Raw genomic sequence first — 20,256 nt, 5'->3', positions numbered from 1 at the left:
CGGTAAGGGGTGAGGTGGTTGCTAAGGTGAGTTTTGGGACACCCTAATTCGCCGAGGTTCCACTCCTCTGTGCACAGTTCTGTGTGAGAACAGAAACCCTGCGACAAGCTCATGGTTTCATCCACAAGTCTTGAGACCAGTAGGGGTAAGTATTTCGCTTCCCACTCCCTATATTGTATAAACGTAAAGTAACACTTCTTCCACAGGTATGCTACAGCGCCCAGAGCACATCACTTTACAGCAATGAGCTCATAATTTAGGCTCACAGTTAAATCCCCGAGTCTTCACACCACTAGGGGTGAGTAGTTCGCTTCCCACTCCCTATATATTATAAACGCATATTAACACTACTTACACACTTATACTACAGTGGCTAGTATCCTACAGTGCCCAGAGCCAATCACGTTACAGCAATCAGCTTGGTTTTATCCCCAAGTCTTCACACAGGTAGGCGTAACTACTTCGCTTCTCCCTTCCAGTATACTATCAACACACAGTACCGGTCAGTAGTTCGGTTCCCACTCCCTGTATGGTATAAACGCCTACTGACACTACTTGCACACATATGCTACAAACACCAGACCACATAACTTTACAGCAATGACCTCATGATTTAGACTCTAGATTTCATACCCGAGTGTAGCACCATATCATATCAGCAACATGCCACTCTGAGCAACACCGCACTTTCAGACCGGTAACAGTGATAACTACCTACTGGCAACAGCCAGTAGGTAATAAAGAACAAATTACAATAGTTTCTTGATTCTTATAGCTTTTAAAACTTCTCTCTATTACTGTCTTTCTACTTTTCCATATAAACAGTTTTTTTAATATTCCAGTACACATCGAAGTCATAAATGCAACGTATTCTATCAACAGACTTTCTAGAACATTCTACAACACGTGGAGGTTAAAAGTTCATCAATTTTTTAAACCTAATGATATTTTTTTGCAACATTTTCTCGAACATTTAACGCCAAGTGCAGGTTAAAGTTCACGATTGTTTTAAGCTCGAACGTTGTCTTCCAAATGCAAGTAGCAGATGTGGGTGAGTTGAGCAAATTTTATCCTATAATATGTACTCCACGTGCAAACTGCTTTTTCTTAACCAATCACAAAGATACTTTTCCACAAAATGAATGTGCACCCTACTTTTAAAAAACAATGCTTTTCATCTCCCAATCAGGTACCATTTTGTATGCGAAAAGAAACTAGTTCCCCATCTTTGAACATATCTCTTATTCTACGAAGGAACTGCATGAGCTACAGACACCTTTCTATACCTTGCAGCCATACCTTCAAAATGCTAGTGTGGATCATAGGACATAGCTATGTTTTCTGGTGCAAGAGGTATGCAGAACAGAGACGTATTGACTTAGACCTAGGTTTACAAAATGTGGACATTAAATGGTTTGGACAGAGAGGATTGAAGTGGCACCAATTGTTGCCTTTGGTCAAAACCTGTTTGCATCTCCAACACCCTGATCTCATGATTGTGCACTGTGGTGGAAACGACCTAGGCAATGCTTATGAAGGACACCTTTGGACAAATGATGTTACTTTTGCCTCAAACTGTCTTTGTATATTCCAATATATGCCAAACACAGAAGTGGAAATGGTCCAAACAATTTTGTCCTAGATTGAAAAATCTCTGAAAAAAGTCAACAAAGCTGTATATGCATACCTCAGAGACCACAAAATGGGCTCCATCTACAACCACAACATACGTTTTGATATGGCGGATATATACAGAAGTGATGGAGTACACTTCACAGATCAGGGAAACTGAGTTTTCCTGAATAACTTGAAGCTGTGCATCCACACTTATATGTAGCTCCAACTAATGAACACAAGGGCTCTTTTTAGAGCCACCCTATAACTTACAACTTAGGCCCGCTATTTTAGGGCCATATAACGGCAACTCCCGGACCCTCGCCAAAATGTATTCTCCACACAGCTGTGGCGCAGCGGCTAGACCATCTCACTTTGCAGCACAGACCTTTCGCTTTGATCCCCAGCTCTACTCACCCTTAAGGGTGAGTAGTTTGCGCTTTACAAATACCGTATTGATTTACCTTCGCACTGCCTCTACAACAGGACCTAAGCACCATACACAAGCTACAATGTTCGAAACAAAAGTTCATCCAAGTAGCTATAACTACATCCTGACACTACTTGCACAGATGTGGCACAGGGGCCAGAGCACATGACTTCACAGCGCGACTCATGGCGCACCATCTACCTTGGTTCTCAATCAAATATTAATGACTCATCCACTGAGGAAGAACCATTGCTGTTGTACATATTGTTTTTTCACCGGGTCACTCTGCATCCTTCGCTGTGTTCACCCACTTGTCACTTGCATCGTCGCTCTTTGCTTCACTATCACCTAGTGCACAAAGCCCTCTTGGGTTGCCACCGCATTCTATGCCTACAGTGCTGCTAACTGTCTCGTAAAAAATGTGCTCCTCAAATATATGATGCTATATGCACCTTCTAAAAAACTGAAATTCTGAGTCTCTCTTCCTTTGCCTGCATTTTTGTAATGTCGTGTACATGCATGTATACCTGCCTTTTTATTGAATACGATTGAGATATTGTTGTCTAATACATACGTTTCTAAAGCCCAGGCACTTGGGGCCTGTCCTATTTGCTGGTTGTTGCTGGTTGTTTCACTCCAGGTTTTGCTTACTAGGGTAGTGAGTAACAAGCTAACCTGTGCTTGACATCTCCATTGAGGAGGCCCTGGAGGCATCAAAGGCTACATTTCTCTTGCTATATGCATTGCTAAGATCAGGGAATGGGGTGCATGAGCACGGTCTACCTTGATGTTAGTTAATCCTAAATTAGGACCTGAATAAATTAACCTGCTTATCAGTGAGCTGCTCTGGTAGTCAGCAGTGCCCAGCACTTCCAGGTGGAGAGAGGGTTTCTGGCCTGACTCTCCCTTACGTCTAACCCCCACAGCACTGACCTGCTTTTCTCCATGGGGTGAAGCTGTTTTCTGAGCCCTGGCTTTTTCTATTTGCAGATGAATCTGCGTGTGCTGCAGTGGAAGAGCAATTTCCTTTACTCCATGCATCATCTTACCATGTGCTGGCTGCAGGAGAGGAAGCGACTTCAAACCGTGAGGGTCAGGGATCCTGATTGGGCGTAGCTTAAATTCTGCTGAACAAAACACTGGTCCTGGGACAGCATTATCTGGTATTTCTTAACCTTGTACTAACATTATAAGGACAGATAACATCAATAGCTTTCTAGTCAATATCCATACTCATCATTAATTTATTTAAAAAAAAGCCTATTATTTAAGTTGACAGAAAACAACCTGAATAATTTTTAAGAAATCTTTTTCTGAGTAGAGACAAAGAAAATGGCACAGTAGCACAGGCCGGGGCCAGGGAAACACATAATATATTAACATTAAATGTACAAAAGGAACTGCAGAGGGAAGACCACCGCGTACACCAGCAAAGCAATCTGATCACATCATCCCGAAAACATGAGGAATTCCGAAAGGGAAGCCTGGCAGCTCTCAAGTCGGGCTATGCTGCAAGATAATATGATTAAAGTGAAAAATGAAGTCTGTTATTTGTGATCTGAGGTCAAGACAATGATCGATGGAATAAGATGTGAGAATTAAATATTAGCCATCGAGCTACAAAAGACCCCAGGCAAAATTTCGAATACAGCACAGAAAAAGGAGATGAAGTGCTGTGACAGAAAACCGGTAACTGTGAAAGATAGCTTAACGAGAGCGGCGGAGGGGCCTTGCGAGATGACAAGGGCCAAGCAGACGCTGACCCCAAATGCGGTGCTCAAACTATGAAGAGCGAGCAGGTAAAATAAAATGGTCTACCAAGCGAGCCTGGCCTTCCTGAAGGGTGTTTGGGGGTATGGAGTGCAGGCAGCCTCCAAAGAATGTAAAATAAAAATGGAGCCAACAGTGTAGTTACTGTGCACATTTGGGCAAAATGGGCTTAAAAGGCGATATTATCATTAAAGGCCATTTAAATATTCAAAGTATGCAATTTGAAAAGGCTGCCTATAATTTTTCAAAGAGCACCGAGAAGTTCCCTTAACACTTAACTGCTACTTCCTTTCCTTTAACTATTCTCACTGCTTCTTAATATATTTTTGTTTGGACAAAGGTGAAGCGATTGTGGTTGGGAATATCACATGCAGAATAATGAAGGGTCACAATAGCTTGACCAGAATATCGAGGTACAAAATATCAAAGAGGTAAGTGCACAGAGGGAGGTAAGGATTAACTGTTCTTAACTCCTGATCTACGTATCTTGAATATATTACGTGTATGTGGAGTTTGATATAGAGAATCTATATAAACATGCCTTTCAATACTTTGTCCCTGAATATTTTGATCACCGTATTGGGACCTTTTGATATTCTGTCCTTGAATTTCCCGACCTACAACAGGTAAGGCTGACATCATAAAGCTCTTGAGGTCCTATGATGGTGGTGGCTGTGTTAGCAAAAGTGTCTGGATGATGTGGCCATGCTGCTGCGCATAAGCACCCTAGCATCTTTAGTGTGACTTGAATGGAGCTGATGTCATCTGTTTTTTTGATCAGAGGTCTTCTCGTGGCGTCAGTGCTGTCCCTTGTTTGCAGTGATGTGATATGTGGACTCCAAACTATCTCACCACAAATAGTTTGACACTCAATGAAGTCATTGAAGGATTATTTTTCAAGCTCTTTGTATCACCTATAAAGCGCTTCAGGGACTAGGTGCAGCCTTTCTAAGAGAAAAACTTTGAAGACACATTGCCAATAGGACTCTTAGGTCCAGTATAGCCATGAATCTGGTGGTGCCATCCTACAAACTCTCCTCCTGTGGAGGTAGGAGTTTTGTGGTCTGCACTACTCAGAACTGGAATTTGCTTCCCATGGAAATGAAATCTGCCCCCTTTATTTTGAGTTTCCGCCAGCTCTTAAAAACTTGTCTTTTCACTAAATCTTAATTGTGTTCTTTATTTTGTTTTGCTCCTTAGCGCCTAGACGCCTCAGTGTGTTCGTTCACGCTTTACATAACTCAAAATCAAATACAATCAAGTGATTTCTTGGCAGTGGTAGTAGCCATCGTGGTCACAGCGGGTGAAACCCTTTTCATTGTCGAAAGATCTGAGGTGGGCTTCGCAAGGAAGTATATGCTTCTTGATTCACTCCTGATCACCAGGACACACAAGGGTGTGAACAAGTGTACTCATGGGTCTCTACCTCTAGTAAAACGTGAGTAGACTTGGGTCGGACGATCTGTGCAAGCATTGAAAGCCAGCTGCTCATGAGTTTTGCCTAAAAATATCTCTTTTGGAGGAATAGGTGAGTTTACTGTAGTGTAATACTAATGGTATACATCGCGCGGTCTGTCGTGCGATGTATACTCGCGCTGTTGCGGGTGTTATAAACATGTTGTTAATTGAATGGTAACACTCGCGCATGGACGGCTGTTCTGCGGTTGGCTATTGTCACCGTTGGCTTTACCACAGAGCAGACGCTTCATGATCGGGTGGCGTTTTGATCTACAATAAACTGGATTATTCACATAAAAAGGACTCGCTCTTACTTCCTTTGAGCTTCTTACATTTGGCGACGTTCGGGAAATCGCTCCACCCGCACCCACGCAAGAAATTATTCATTTTAATTACCTGATTCGGGTTTCACGAACACCACCTGCACCTGGAAATCATCCTGGTAGGAGTGATCTATTATTTACTCGGAGAAGGTATGTTCTGTCTATAAGACGTGAAGCGTGATTGGTAAGCCACAAGCTTTTCATTGGCTTTTGGATTTTGGAGGCATGTCTGGAGATATCATCGCATCTAACTGAATGACTGACTGGTTTTAATGAGATCTCCTTCACGATTGGCTTGTGACAATCAACAGTAACGAATTAATATGTTACTAATGCATCGAGTGAATGTTATTATACTGGCGCATCGTTGCAGCGATGCGCATGCTTAATTGAATTGCAAGTTCGAGCAAACAGTTAACTTAATTGGAAGCTCTTTGGATTTAGTGCATTTAAACGTACAGATACAGCGATACGCACGCTTGCTTTTCGAGTTGCTTTTCAAATTCAAAGCCAAGGCGCATTTCTTCAGCGATACGCACGCTTGCCTAAAAATTAATTGGTTCATTGTATCTACGATTCACACGTTTGTTCTCACTTAAATGACTTCAAATAAGAAGCGTATTGTTACAGCGATACGCACGCTTATCTGCTAATTGATTGTTTCATTGTTTTGTGTTGCACTAATTTACAATTTGATTAGTTCAATTTAGGGTGTATTCTTTATACAATTCACATGCTAGTTTACTAATTGATTGTGCCATTATAATTCGCCAACAAAAATACTCTGTGATTGTATTTGATCTTTATTTTAAACATTTGATATAATTTTAAGTGAGTAACAATTTTATGGGATCTTGGCAATTAATTATTGCATTAGTCTACATTAGTAGTGATTATGGCAAACAACCAATGGCATCAAATTACATAACCACCCCCTTTTCTAAGTAAACCAGGAACTCCAGATTCTGGGCCTCATTAGGATCGCGGGCGGACTTGCGTCCGTCCGCGACCCCAGAGGATGAGGGAACGTTCGCATGGGCTGCGGCGTTCCCTCATGTGCGATTAGGATGTGACCGCCACCCTGGCGGTCACATCCTGGATATTTAACATTGCGGAGGGTGCTGCTTCAAGCAGCACCCGCCCCAATGTTAAAAGTGCATGTTTAACATTTACATGCACAAAGCGGCAGGCACCGCGCGGTGCCTGCCGCTTTGTGCATGTAAATGCTGGGGGGTACCATAGGTACCCCCCATGTGCACCCCCCACCCGCCAACACCCTGGGGGCCCGCCACGGGCCCCCAAAATCAAAAGTACACATGCTTTTTCACGGCAGAAAAACCGCCGCGGAAAAGCATGTTTAGAAATGCATCGTAATTCGGCTGGCGGTGTCTGATAGACACTGCCAGCCAAATGAGAGCTTTTCCGCCGCGGTTGTGATCCGACCACGGCGGAAAAGCGGCGGACAGAAACCAAGACCCACCAGCCATCGTAATGCGGCGGTGGGTCTTTGGTGAGTCCGCAGAGGATTTTCCGCCTCCTCCGGGCCGGAGGTGGCTTCCGCCGGCCCGGAGGAGGCGGAAAATCCTCCATCATAATGAGGCCCATTATTTGGCCTGAATGGTTTGGTTTATTTGAGAATCATCTGGTCGCAACTGATGCTTCAGAATATTCTCCTCAACGCAAGTTTGCGATTCTTTTTGGATGCCTTGGTCAAGCTGCACAAAGAATATTTAAAAGCATTACTCCTATTTCTCCACCCCCAACTCAAGATGAAAGTGGTGATAATCCATGGAATGTTTACATTGAAGCTATTGCTCGGTTGAAGAAACAGTTTTGTGGTGAACCAAATATTATGCTTGAACGTCATAATTTTTATGCAAGGAAATAAAAAGAAGAGGAGAAAGTGGAAAAGTATATTTCTGCTCTTAGGGTCCTAGCTATTACATGTGATTTTGATCCATCAGCAGATAAATTCATCAGAGATCAATTTGTGTTTAATTGTGCATCAAGCAAAATTTAACAAAGGATTTTAGGTTGTAAAAATCCATCTTTAAATGAGGTAATTGATCTCGCCTTAAGTATTGAGCGATCTACCTTAACAAGTAAGTTAGTGATGGACTCTCTTAAGCAAGGAGTAAGTATGGTCGACTCTTCTGACTGTGAACTAGAGAGAACTATTTGTGTAATCAACACGAAGAGCAAAACACAGTTTGTCCCTAAACCTGCTCAGAAGAAACAACATGTATTCTGTTATAGATGTGGCTCTAAGAATCACATAGGCAATGCTCCAAACTGCCCAGCACTAAAAAAACGTTGTACAATTTGTAAAAGGATAGGTCACTTCCAAGGAGTGTGCAGATTTGCTAGAAAACCTCCAAATGTGTATTTTATTGAACATGATGTTGATGAATGCTCAAATTCTTTCAACAATATTGTTGTGACTCTAGATTGTAATGAGGACGTTGACTCTATCAAGGGTCCTTTATGTTCTGCAATAATAGATAGCATTCCTTTGCAGGTAATGGCAGATTCTGGTTCCCCATTCACAATTTTAAGAGACTCAACGCTTTATGAAAAATGGAATATGAAAGTTGACCTAGTGAAATCTGATCTTAATCCCAAGGCATTTGGTGAAAAAGATATCATGGTTATTTTTCAGGTTTAGTTCAATGCCTAGGAAGAGAAACTGTAACTAAGATTTATGTCACAGAGAAAGGAAAGAATATTGTGGGGTGGAAAGATCTCGCTCGAATGGGTTTGTATCCGGTTCCTGGGGATGACAACCCTATTAAGGTTGGTGACTTACCCAAATACATTAAGAATTATCTACCTGTCTCCATAGTTGATATCCTTGCTGAGTTCGAACCTGTTTTTAATGATATAGTTGGAAGCGTAAAAGGGTTGGAGCTCAAAATCAGACTGATTCCCGGAGCACAACATGTTGCACATAAAGTACGGGCGGTTCCCTTAAGTGTAAGGACCGAGTTAAAGAAAACATTGAAAGACTTATGTGATCAGGGTATCATAACAGCTATAAATTCATCCCAATGGGTGGCTCCGATTGTGGTCACCCGCAAAAAGACAGTAGAGATTAGGCTATGTGCGGACTTGCGCTCCCTAAATAAAAATATTATTGTGGACTGTCACCCACTTCCTAGGATACTTGAGCCTCTTGCAAATATAGGGGAGTCTATATGGTTTTCGCTGATTGACCTAAAATCAGCATACCATCAAGTTTCATTGTCAAAAGAGTCTCAAGAACTAACATCTTTTATTACCTCTTTTGGAGCTTTTAAGTTTTTACGGCTCCCTTTTGGTTTAGCTTCAGCCGGAAGCATTTTCCAGAAACCTATGGATCTTTTATTTCAGGACATTACAGGGGTGCAAGCATATCTTGTTGATATCTTAGTTTTTGCAAAATCTTTAGAAGAACACAATAAGATTCTGAAACGTGTTCTTTCATTTTTAATGTCCAGGAACATGACTGTCTGCAGCGACAAATGTAAATTTGCTGGTAATAAAATTGACTATTTGGGTCACACAGTCTCAGATCAAGGTATTACTCCTAAGTTGTCTGTTATTATTGCTATCGAGGATGCTAAACATCCAACAGATAAAGACGCTTTACGGTCTTTTCTTGGTTTAGCAGAATACTACGCTAGGTTCGTCCCATCCTATTCTCAGTTAGTTGAACCCTTACGGTCTCTTTTGCGGAAGGGTTCCAGTTTCGTGTGGTCTGATGAATTAGACAGAATTTTTTGCGAAGTAAAAAAAATGATTGTATCAGCTAAGGCCATACATGCTTTTAGAGAGGATGCTGTTTCCATTATTACAGTAGATGCTAGCATATCTGGCCTTGGTGCTGTGCTTACCCAGAAAGTTGAAGGCCGTGAGCAAACTGTTGCATTTGCTTCTAGAGCACTGAAAGAGTTGGTTTTTTTTTTTTAATTTTATTTTTTTTATTTTTTTTATTTTTGAAGACCTTTATTTTAGTTACAGAGGTAAAACACAGCTTTTGTGCCTACAACCCAACGTGTCGGGCCAGCAGCAATAGTACGTAGATCGAGCAGAAGTCCGGACTTTGGGCACATTGCCAGTTACTTACACAGCATGTCGCCTACAACCCACTTGGGCCTGCCGCGATAACTGTTATATAAAGCTGTAGATTAAAGCGTAGTACTGCAAGCAACCTATCCGTCAATGTCGAGTCGCACTTTCGTGAGGTCTAATTTTAACTTTTCGTTGCACTTTAAACATTAACAACAACTCGTAACAGTACCCAGGAGGTCAGTCCCATTTCCTAGTGAGTTCCCCGTCGGGGGTGTGTGGTAATGAGGTTCACCAAATTCCAAGTCCGATGTGATGTGGCTCTGAGCGGTAGAGTGAGTGTGCGTGTGGTTGCATACCTTGGTGAACGGTCAGCCATGTGCTTCCCGCTGGGGGAGGGGGCGCGGAGGGGAGGTCATATGCTAAGTCTGTGCCTGTCCCCTGCCATGGGGGCGGTGTTTCCCCCTAAATGCCAAGACATGTGAATGCGCGGGGGAGGACAGGAGGGGGGGGGAAAGGGAGGGGGGAGGGAAATGGAGGAGGGGGGAGGAGGGGGGAGAGTTGCCGGGCCAAATCACTCCGCTAGTGGTTCACAGCACCAACATTCGTGTACCCAGGAATGGACTGAGGGCCACACCATACATCCCTCCCGGTGGCCCCGGGAATCGCGCGTAGAGGAGCATTGTAGGCAACAAATCCCAGCTAGGCACCCTCTAGCAGGCGGGTGGCAGGAGCACCGTGTCTCGTCCTCACAATTGAGGTGAACCGTCGTGCAGTCCGCCAGACTGCCCAACGTGCCCCGTTTCCTCCTGGTCCTCAATACTCGCTTCAGCAGTCGACTGGGCGCGGAGTAGATAGGCGGCGAGCGGGCCCCATAGGTCCTTGGGTCGCGATTTGTGTGGCAGCATATCGGCATAACTGTGTAGCTGGTCTTGCCAGGTTGACATTGTTGCCAGCCATAATTTGAATTTGGGGGCACGACCACGGCCCCATCTGCACGCCACGTGGCGCTTCGCAAGCAGAAAGCCCATTGCGGTAAATTTCCGGAATCTGTTATTTGCTGCAGCGGGTAGCCCCAGAAGTGCAACCTTGGGACAGGTGTCCAGGTCTATCCCTATCATTGTGGACATGGCCTCTGTCACCTGCGTCCAGTACCGCGCGACCTCTGGGCATGACCACGCTAAGTGTATAAAGTCAGCTCCCGCTTGTCTACATCTGGCGCATCGATCATCTTCCCGAAGACCAAATCGGTAGAGCTTGGCAGGGGTGTAATAGAGGCGGTGGAGAAATTTATAGTGGATCAATCTAAGGCGGGCATTTCCCGTCACCGACACTGTATGCGAGCAGCTGTCTTCCCATTGTTCGTCAGTAAGGGGGGGATCTAGGTCCGCGGCCCAGTCTTTTCTGGCACGCAGTTCCGGGGGAGCGGAGGAAGCATACGTGTGCTTATAGAGCGTAGAAACAACGTGTTTCGGGGCGTCCTGTTGTAGCAGTGCATGCAGGGGTGCAAAGGTTTCTGGCTCGTCCGGGAACTCCAGTGTGACAGATTTGATATTCTGTTGAAGTCTCGTGTATAGGAATGTGTCCATAATAGAGGGCGTTTGTTCCCCGAAAAATTGAGCCTGTGTACGGAACTGGCCGTTTACGTATAAATCTCCCCACTTGCAAAGGGCCAGTTTGGAGAGCAGTTTACGGCCTATTTCTTCTCGGGCAATACTCACTCTAGGGTCATGTGCCAGAATCATTCTGGGGGAATACATAAGGGTCACCCCCATACGCTCCGCAATCCTGCGCCATGCCTGCACTGTACAGTCTACCGTGGACGGGTCCCGATCTGTTACGCTAACCTCCGTATAAAGGTACCCCGACGGTTTTTCTGGCCTCATATATCCGTCTTCCACAGCAAGGTGCGCCATGAATGGCGGGGGGTGAAGCCAGTAGGACGCGAAATGGCCCTGTGCGCAATCGTAGTACAATCGGAAGTTCGGCACTTCAAAGCCGCCTAGGTGGTAAGGTAACATTAGCGTCGCCAGTTTTAGCCGGGCTTGTTTCCCCCCCCATATAAGTCTGGAGAGCTGGGACTCCAGCGCCTTAAAGAAATGCGGGCCCGGACTATAGGGTATATTGGTGAATAGGTAAAGCAGCTTAGGAAGAATGACCATTTTGATCATGGAAACTCGCCCTGCCATGGACAACGGCAAATGAATCCATTTCGTTATGCTGTCCGTTAATTTATCTAGGGCCGTACCGTAGTTCGCCCTGATCAGTGCATCCCGGTTCCTAGTTACGATGACCCCCAAGTATTTTATCTCATCCTGTGCCCATTCAAGCGGGAAGTCAAGGGGGAACCGGGGAGTGCTGTCAGTGAGGGGAAACAAGGTTGATTTGGACCAATTGATTTGTACCCCCGCTATCGCTCCAAACTTGGTAATTTCGCGCAGTAGGGGATTGAGGTTATCTCGCGGTTTATGTACGTATAAGGTCATATCATCCGCGTATAAGTATAAGGAGATGAGTAGCTGGCGTTCCGGGTAAATCAGGGACCTATGGTTATGATGCTGGCGAAGTTTGGCCGCCAGGGGTTCGATTGCTATCGCAAACAATACCGGAGATAATGGGCAACCCTGTCGGGTTCCTCTGTGTCTCGAATGGTGCGGAGCGGGACCCGTTTAGGAGTACCGAAGCTCGTGGTTTGGTGTACAGTAGTTTGATCCAATCCAAAAAGCTAAATGGAGTACCCATCCTTTCCAGTAACTCCAAGAGGTAGTCCCACTCCAGGGAATCGAATGCTTTGGTAGCATCTAAAAATATTGCAGCCGCCTCACAGTTGGGATTTATATCTTGCATGACCGCCTGCAGGGTACGAAGATTGTGCGAAGTCGCACGGTTCGGGACAAACCCCGCCTGATCTGGGAGGACCAGCCTTTCCATAAGAAGATTCAGGCGAGTCGCGAGTACTTTAGCCAGTATTTTAACGTCAGTATTTAAAAGCGACAGGGGTCTGTAGGAGTCACAGAGCTCCGGGGGTTTACCTGGCTTAAGCAACGACGCTATCAATGCTTCTCTCATACTGTCGGGCAGTGTTCCTTCCTCGAGAGCTGAGTAATATATCTGCTTCAGTATGGGGGCAAGTATGTGGATGTAAGTTTTGTAGAAATCTATCGGCAGCCCATCTGATCCTGGGGATTTGCCAGATTTCATGGACATAATGGCGTCTTTTATTTCATCGAGCTCAAGCTCAAGGTGTAAGAATTTCTGTTGCGTCGGGCCCAACCATGCGATAGCCGTATCTGCAAGGTATGTATGGAGCACCAGAGGTTCTCGCCTTTGTGAGGAGTAAAGCGCCCTGTAGTGGTTCGTAAGCACACGGAGCTGTCCGGGTAAGTCCCTCTGAGGCACCTGGTGTTCGTCGCACAAGGAAGTTACATAACCACTATGTCTAGTAGGTTTTACAGCCGTGGCTAGGGCCTTTCCCGGCCTGTCCCCCTCCCCATATATTCGCGCCATGTAGGGTTTGCCTCTGAATTTACATTCTCTTTCCGCCGCTTCCGAATACTCACTGATCTTCTCCCTGAGCTGAGCCCGTTTCTCGTATTCCCCCGTGCCGCAAGCTACATCCTTCTCAATAGTGCGTATCTCGGACTCCAATTTGCGTAGCTCTCCCCTCAGGGATTTGAGTACACACACTCCCTTGGAAATACACCAGCCCCTAACGGTGACTTTGAAAGCCTCCCAAACAGTAGTAAGGCTGCTAACAGAGTTAATATTGCGGTCAAAGAAGTCCTGTATGTCCAGCTCCAGTTCTGACTTAAAGGCCGAGTCTGCAAGGTGCGCAGGGTTGAGGCGCCAGCTTAAATAAGGGGAGACTTCATGGGGGACGCGCAGAGTAAGGAGGACAGGTGAGTGATCCGAAAAAGTACGGGCCAGGTGTATGGTGTTAATTATCCAGGGTATGAGGCCTGCCGTAAGGAAAATGTAGTCTATGCGTGCCCATGTAGAGTGAACTGCAGAGTAGTGAGTACCTTGGCGCGTGGCGGGGTGCGTATGTCTCCAGGCGTCAACTAAACGGTGATCTTCCAATATGCCCAGTAAGGAGCGTTGGGTGTTTGAGTAATGGGACGACTGCGGGTGTGATCTGTCGAGAACAGGCTTTACGGCTGTGTTGAAGTCCCCCCCAAGTATTACATGAGCTATGCCCAGAGTCTGAATTTTGCCCCACATCGTGAGCAGTGTAGACGGGTCATCCGTGTTCGGGCCGTAATAGCATGCAATAACCACTGTGTGAGAGTACATTTTCCCCCAGACCATGCAGTATCTCCCCCCACTGTCCATGTCCGTGCCTGCTGGGGTAAAGCCCACCCCTCTGCGCACAAGGATCGTGACCCCTCTTGCATAACTGGAGAAAGACGAAAAGACTCTGCACGAGGCCCACCTGGATGTGAATGGGGGGGTCCCATTCGGCATTAGGTGAGACTCCTGCAGAAGAGCCACAGCCACTCCATGTCTGTCCAGGTACCCCAAAATCTGCCTTTTCTTTCTAGGGTCATTTAGCCCCCGCACATTCCATGACAATACCTGGAGCTGTAGCCCAGGGGGCGCATCTGTTACGTCACCCATCCCCGCAATGACATATAAACTGAGCCAGTAGGTGTAGCAACAAGCATCGAACAAGTAATAGCAGAATGACAACTTAGGGCATTACCCAGCCCTCCGCCCGGGGGCCTCCCCCTCCCAGGACTCACCTGCAATAGGTCTAAAACATTGTTAGGAACTATCCGACCTCCCAATCTCATCCTCCCTCCGGTAACCCCAACTGACCGGAACAACATCCACCCCGCAACATTGAAAGGACCGCCCCCCACTAGAGTGTCAAGTGGACTGATTATCTTTGAGACAGTGCTGACGTTCCACCCTCCCACTCCGGCTTCCCCAACTTGCCGGGCATTCAGAAACCCTCCCCCCCCTCATTCCAAATAGAGCCAAAATCAACTTCAGAACTACAGTAACCCTGACCCCAGAAGGGGGAAAGGTGTTATGGGGATTGCCCATTGGAGGCGTAATCTAAGAGGCGCCAGACCTGCCCACCACCTCCTTACTTGCACCCACTGGCATCCGGGACCAGGCCCAGACTTCGGCCGTGGGACGGAGGTGGGTGATCCGGCACGTGTCAATGTTGTAGATCGGTAACAGATAAAACCTGCAGTGGTACCACACCAGAGAGTGTTGCATCTAGTCCAGCAGAGGGTTGCTACTGGCTGTGGTACTTCGATGAGTACAGTGCTGACTTGATTAGTCTTGTTGGGATAATGGAGATTGTGACCTGGACCGACGCTCCTCTCTCTCCACTCGGAGTCTTTCCTTCCTTTGCTGCTTTAGAAAGTCTTCCACCTGTTGCGGGTTAGTGAAGAAGTGGTGAGTGCCTCGGTGAGTAATCTTTAGCTTCGCCGGATAAAGCATGGCATACGGGATTTCCTGGGTTTGTAGTTTCTTTTTAACTGCGGCGAATTTGCGTCTTGCATCTTGTACTGAGGGGGTAAAATCAGGAAAGAAGGACAGCGTCGCGTTGCCATAGGTTACTGTGCCCAGCTCCCTCGCGCGTCGAAGAACTGCATCTCTGTCCCTGTAATTCAGGAAGCGGGCGATGATAGGGCGCGGGGGCAGCCCAAGAGGAGGAGGCGCAGCAAGCGAACGATGTGCCCGTTCCACTATTAGGTGTGGGGAGAAGGAGTCTTTCCCGAACAGTTCCACCACCAGTTTTTCCATGAAGATCTCTAGCTTGCCAGTGTTCGTTGTTTCTGCAAGGCCCAGGACGCGGATGTTGTTGCGCCTGGACCTTGCTTCTAAATCTTCATTTTTATCCGCAATTACCTTGAGCAGTTTATCCATTTGCGAAACTTGCTTGGTGGTCGACGTCGCCCCGTCCTCCAGCGTAGAGATCCTGTCCTCTGCCTCTTTGATACGTGTGTCATGCTGTTCCAGTCTCGTCACGACACTATCCACACGGGTGTTAATGGTGTCAATCTTGGCGTCAATGGTCGATAGGCTCTGCTTCATGCCAAGTAGGAGCGTCTTCCAATCGTCATCTTGGGGGGTCGGCGCTGCGGGACTCCCCTCCGCATCCGGCATCCCTTTAGCAGGTTTTTTAGATTCAAACGGAATCTTGGATTGCCTGGCATCGTTGCGCCCCATGTCGCGTCTCGGAGTCCGGGCCGCCGCCAGTGAAGAGGCCGCCAGTATTCCAGATAGAGGAGATTGGTATATGGTAGGTGCAGGCAGGCACTCGCTAGCAGCAGTCTGCTGGGGCTTGTTACAGGGGTGACCAGTGCGCTATGAAGCCTCTCTCCCGTCAATTTCGTCTTCCAGAGGAAATCCCCCAGTACATGGACAGAAGGCGTTAGGACTGTCCGGTCAGTGTTCACTGGACCTCCCTGGAGGGGGGGGTCTGTCGCTTCCCAGGCAGGGAACCGGTTCAGCGTGGTAGAATGGCCTCGTCACCTCAGGGGCACCAGGCCTGCACACAGTTGGCGGCGACACGAGGGCCTGCGGGGGCTCTGGCTAGGCCAGAAAGTTTCGCGCCTTCAATGGGTTTGCAGAGCGGGACCAGGCCAAACGTAGGAGCGTGTGACTGGGGGACTAGAGGCTAAGTTCGGTGAGCAATTCTCCTTCTCAGCTCCGGCCAAGCTAATGCAGGATCCGCTTTCTTAATGGGGGCGCTGCGGTGTCCCAGCAGGGTGTGGACGCGTGATTCCCTATGCCGGGCCGCCCACCAGGAGTTAATGGAGCATGAAGCGTGACTGCTCTCGCCCCTTCTGAGTCCACACTCGCCGCTGCAGCACCTCTCCCCCCAACGGTCCGGACCTTCCTCCGTGAGAGAAGCAGCCCGCAGCGCGCAGTCCGCCTCAGCTCCGGCCAAGCTAATGCAGGATCCGCTTTCTTAATGGGGGCGCTGCGGTGTCCCAGCAGGGTGTGGACGCGTGATTCCCTATGCCGGGCTGCCCACCAGGAGTTAATGGAGCATGAAGCGTGACTGCTCTCGCCCCTTCTGAGTCCACACTCGCCGCTGCAGCACCTCTCTCCCCAACGGTCCGGACCTTCCTCCGTGAGAGAAGCAGCCCGCAGCGCGCAGTCCGCACCCCCTCACCTTCTGTCAGCTCCGCTGTACCCAGGCGTTAGAAACGGACAGCGCAACCCTCGGCCAGAAGGAAAGCCGTTGTCCGAGCCCTCCACCGGCGCCACACACCGGGTTCACCTCCGCAGTATATTCCAAGGTCTGTCACTGGGGGGGAGGGGAGGGTAGGATCAGGGCGCAGACCGCAGGTCAATGTCCAACGTCGCTGTCGGAGAGGCCACGGATCCCCGGTCTGTCCCAGTCAGCAGATCCGGCCGGCAGCCTCCTACGCAGCGTCGCCTCCTCCCGCTCTCAGATCGCCGGCGTCTCTCCAGGCAGGCCGCTTCGCAACTCGGGCGAAGTTTACACCGTTGAATGCAGGACACTGCAACGGAGCAAGTTTAGCTGGTTTCGGTCCAATATTACCGATCAGGATGCTATAGGATAATTAATAGTGCCAGTTCGGGCGGGAGCCTCAGTCCAGTGCGGCCATCTTGGTTTGGCGCCACCTAGCGCCTCCGAGCACTGAAAGAGTTTGAGCAAAGATACAGCACTATAGAAAGAGAGGCATTGGCATGTCAATGGGCAGTTCACAAATTCACAATGTATATTTGGGGAAGAAAATTTGAATTAGTCACTGATCACAAGCCCCTAGTTTATATTTTTAATAAATCTAATTCGGCTTCTATGTCAGCAAGGCTTATGAGGTTAGTCTCCAAATTGCAAGAATTAAATTTTGTAGTAAAACTTATCCAAGGAGGGAAGAATTTCCGAGCGGATTGTTTGTCCAGGTTAGCTATGTCCAAGGATGATGAGGAGGATTTTCTGGTGGAGGACGTGGAATGTGTTACTTTAGTGGATGCAGTAAATGAAATGAGTGATATCATTTCTGAGGGTGACTGGAAGGCGGCTGCCATGGTAGATAATGTGTTACAGAAAGTTATTGATTATTCTATCCGTTGCTGGCCAGAACCCAGAGGGTTGAGTGGAGATTTGCGCAGATTTGCACAAGTTGCGGAGGAACTTTCTGTGGAGAATGGTATAGTTCGTAGGGGGGAAAAATGTGTTCCTCCCTTCAAACTTCGTGATTCGATCATCAATAAGGCGGATCAAGGTCATTTAGGGGTGACTAAAACTGATATGCGTATTAAACAACATTATTGGTGGCCCGCGATAGATAGTCAGGTCAGGAATTTAATGACCTGAATGTTTGATGTCTGACAAACACTGGCGCACAGTAAAAGTTCCTTTACATCCAACTGAATTTCCTGATTCAGCTTGGGAGAAAGTTGGTGTTGAATTTTCTGGTCCGTATTCCATTCTGAATCAGGAAAATAAGTATGTAATTCTATTAGTTGATTATTTTTCGAAGTGGATGTATTTCGAGTTTGTGAAATCTCCAGATTCAGATTCTACTATTTCTTTTCTCAGAATGATTTTTGACTTGGAGGGGGCTCCGAAAATAATTGTCACAGACAATGGGACACATTTTGTCTCAGAGAAAATGTGTAGATGTCTGAAAGAATTTGACATCAAACAATTGAAAGTGGCTTTATATTCGCTGGCATCTAATGCTCTAGTATAGAGGGGGAATAAATTAATTAAAGAAGGTGTACAGACTGCAGTATCATGTAATCTCAATGTGGGGAATTTTATCAAACAAAAAGTATGGCATTATAACACATCTCCTAATTGTGTTAGAGGGGTGTCTCCATTTTCTTTATTAAGAGGGAGAGAAAATCATTCACTTCTGTTTCCCTCCTGGTTCAATCAGAATTCTACCAGAAATTACGTAGATTTAGACTCTATTAGAAAGACTGTTCAGGATAAACAAACACAAATGAAATCACATTTTGATGGTAGAGTGGATAGTAAAGTGAACAATATTCTTGCAGGTGATTGGGTTTTAATTAAGAATCCAGGGAGAGGTAACAAAGGTCGTCCGAAATGTTTTGCACGTGTTCAGGTATTGAAAGTTAGTAAGGGAGCTGCATTTGTTGGCAAGAAGGGTTGGTGGAATAAGCGTCAATTAGTGAAAGTGACGGATCAACAAGCTGAGATCATTGGGGAAAAACATAAAAAAGATTTTTCGGATGGTTTAGATTGGAGTTTTTGGTTGAATGAATCAAATGGTAAAAAATACCCTTCTTATCCTGAATCCTTACCTGTTCAATCAGGTAGTCAACAATGCACTAGGGATGTTGTTAATTGTCAAAATGTTACAAATAATCAAATTCATTCTTCTTTTGGCAGACCAATTAGAGCACCTGAAAGATTTAATTAATTTATTAGATTTTAAAATTATTTTTCTTTTCTTTTTCTTTTTGGTTGTTGTTGTAAGGGGAAAGGTGATGTAGTGTAATACTAATGGTATACATCGTGCGGTCTGTCGCGCGATGTATACTCGCGCTCTTGCGCGTGTTATAAGCATGTTGTTAATTGAATGGTAACACTCGCGCATGGACGGCTGTTCTGCGGTTGGCTATTGTCACCGTTGGCTTTACCACAGAGCAGACGCTTCATGATCGGGTGGAGTTTTGATCTACAATAAACTGGATTATTCACATAAAAAGGACTCAGTCTTACTTCCTTTGAGCTTGTTACATTTACCCTTAAATTCTTATGCACAGAGAAGAGAGACACTCTGCCATTAGACGAATATACAGCACATGTACTGCTTGAAGCACCAATCGCTTTACTCACCACAGCAGTATTTTCCTGATATACAAACACTCTTCTATAGCTCCCCTGCATCAGATTGTATATATTAATGCCCTTAAGAAAGTCACAACAGCATCTAGCAAAACCAAATAGCATGAAAGAAATGTAAAAAACGGCTTTGTTCGCCATAAGTTGGCGGGGTATGCGCAGACGTGAGTCCCTTGCTCACTTTGCCACTGGATTCAAGCAAGCCCGGCTGAAGACGGCTGCATTGCCAGAAACCGGTCCTGGGAAGCTTGTTTCCGGTCCAGGGAAGGCATGGCATGGCAGTTCGGGCTGGACTGTTCCCATGAGGCTCAGGGTCAGACTGATTTGCATATGGCCATGTCTGAACTGGGGTAGCAGAGTGGGCTAAAGAATGGTGATGGATTAAACCCAGATCAGTTGACTGGGGGTGAGTGCTTGTATTGTCAACGCTCCGTCCATCATTTCCTTTGGTTTTGCTTTGTTCGCCAAAAGTTGGCAGGGTATGCTGAGACGTGAGTTCCTTGCTCACTTTGCCACTGGATTCAAGCAAGCCCGGCTGAAGACGGCTGCAATGCCAGAAACCGGTCCTGGGAAGCTTGTTCCGGTCCAGGGAAGGCATGGCTTAGCAGTTCGGGCTGGACTGTTCCCATGAGGCACAGGGTCAGACTGATTTGCTTATGGCCATGTCTGAACTGGGGTGGCAGAGTGGGCTAAAGAATGGTGATGGATTAAACCCAGATCAGTTGACTGGGGGTGAGTGCTTGTATTGTCAACGCTCCGTCCATCATTTCCTTTGGTTTTGCTTTTATCGCCATAAG

The sequence above is a fragment of the Lissotriton helveticus genome, chromosome 7 (genome assembly GCF_964261635.1).
Source record: "Lissotriton helveticus chromosome 7, aLisHel1.1, whole genome shotgun sequence".
Taxonomy (NCBI): Eukaryota; Metazoa; Chordata; class Amphibia; order Caudata; family Salamandridae; genus Lissotriton; species Lissotriton helveticus.
The sequence above is the reverse complement of the archived record's forward strand: the minus strand, read 5'-3'. Positions refer to the sequence as shown.